Genomic DNA, 2226 nt, shown 5'->3' with positions numbered 1-2226 from the left:
TCTTTTCTAATATAAACTTTTAATGCGGTATATTTCCCTCTCAGTACTGTTTTAGGTGATTTCAGAAATTTTGATGTTTGTTTTGTTTTTTATTCAATTCAAAAGATTTAAAAATTTTCTTTGTGACCCATACATTATCTAACCATTAAAGGAAGGTTGGTAGATGTAATTAAGAATTTAATGAAAGAATTATGCTTACCTAATGCCTGAAAAAAATTATTGAAATAAATGCCATTTTAGGAAAGACTATTAGGACCAATCGATCAACTCCTTTTTTTTAGCTTAAGCTCTGCAGAAGAAGACAGACATTAAATTAAGTATTCCATAAAAATCAACATAGAAAAAAGGCTGTATAGCTACTTATGATAAGTATAGATACTTTGAAAAGAACGGGATACTCTGAAAGCAAAACACATCGTGGGAAGATCTTATCTAGATTTGGAGTGGGAGATGGGTTAGGGAAAGCAGCTGTTAAGCTGAGATATTTAAAAGATAAAGACATAACAGAGAATAAATTGGTCAAGGAGAATTATGGGAAGTGGAGGGTTCATTTTAGAAGACAGAAGCCCCTGCTCCTCTCCTCTAAAATTTTTACTAGTTCTTCATATTTTTCATTTAAAGGACTAAGTCACTTATACTTTATCATTTATATTGCATTACACACATCTCAGAGCCAATCAAAACCAAATTGAGATTTGATTGTGGTGATGGTTCCATGTCCGTGCATTTGTCAAAACGTAGACCAGCACATTAAAAAAAAATTACTGCCTGTAAAATTTTAAAAGAAATAAAATCACAATAAAACAAAACACAACTTAAATATAGCATATCCCACTGTGGTCCAGTTGTTCCTTTGGCCTCATGTTGAAAAGCAACAAGTAACTGCTAAGTGTGCACAGAATTACCTGTGCTTCCTGGGGATGGTGCTCTTCCCACGTCAATGGAATGTTTGCTCTTGCTTTTGTCTGAGTGCTTTATGTTTCTAACACAAGAAGGACTCTTTGATATGGCTGTGCTATGTAGACAGGCTGGGAAAATCTCTAGAAGAAAAATACATTTGGTAACATACTGATTTGACAAATGGAGTGTCATTTGAAGGCTTGATTCTGGCATTACGTGACAGGTGTCTTTGTTATCTAGAAGAGGTATGGCTGCACTCACTGATAGAACACATGCCCAAATGTCATCACTCCGTTAATGGGAAGACACGAAAGATCATTATTTCATATCCTGCAAATCTTGTGCACCATTTTGTTAAGTTGGAGGCCTGTCATTTATCTAAATGTCGTAGGATGATATTGACTCTAATATTGATGACAATGGATATCCCAACTGATTGGTACCACTCAGGTCGAACAGTGTTTTCTTTACCTTTCACAGATTTAAAGGAAGCTGACTTTAAAAAAGGAAAGTCTATTTAGATACACTGTTGATTTGCATCACAATATGAATCCCCCTCTCCTCCAACATGATTTTCTCAAAAACCTGGGAGAGAAAAAAGAGGGATTATATTTGGATGGTTATCCCAAAGTGCCAGGAAAGGGCAATACTGCTTCACTTATGTGCATTAGCTCCTTAGGTTTCACACCCGTAATCAAAACAGCACTCAGCTGCAGAGGTTATGACTGTTTCTGTTATGCAAAGGAGGAGGAGGGGGCCCAGAGAGGTTAAGAAACTTGCTCCAGGTTGCAGAGCTTGGAAGTGTCCTTATCCCTGCGCCTGTAGCCGAGAACTGACTGTGTGTTTTACGTGCCAAGGTCAGGTGTGCTTGGAGAGGAGCAACGCCGAATAATTCACTCCACAGCCTCTGATGCTGATGTTGAGGTGCATGCAGATTCCTTCCCCTCAGGTGCCTGCATCTGTGTCAGTTCCTCAGTCCTTCCTGGTTCCCAGCATTTCCATAGAAGGCCGTCTCCTGTGATTCCCTCTGAGAAGCTATAACCAGACTCCTCAGAGATTCTGCTTCATTAACAATCTCATTTTCAATGGCATCAGATCAAGTGTGAAATAATTGCAAAGGCAAGTGCAAGAGTTTCCCGTCTCCTTATTAATAAATCAAAGATTAGTTTTAATAACAATTTTAAATGTTTCAAATGCTTTGCCATTGAAATAGGCAATTCCTTAAGTTTTCTTAAGACATCAACCAAATATTGTGCTACATTAAGCATAACTTTTTTTTTATTGCTTAAAGTATTACAAAGGGTATTACATATGTGTCCTTTTTTT

The sequence above is a fragment of the Myotis brandtii genome, unplaced genomic scaffold, assembly GCF_000412655.1.
Source record: "Myotis brandtii unplaced genomic scaffold, ASM41265v1 scaffold111, whole genome shotgun sequence".
Classification (NCBI taxonomy): domain Eukaryota; kingdom Metazoa; phylum Chordata; class Mammalia; order Chiroptera; family Vespertilionidae; genus Myotis; species Myotis brandtii.
Note: the sequence above shows the minus strand (reverse complement) of the source record.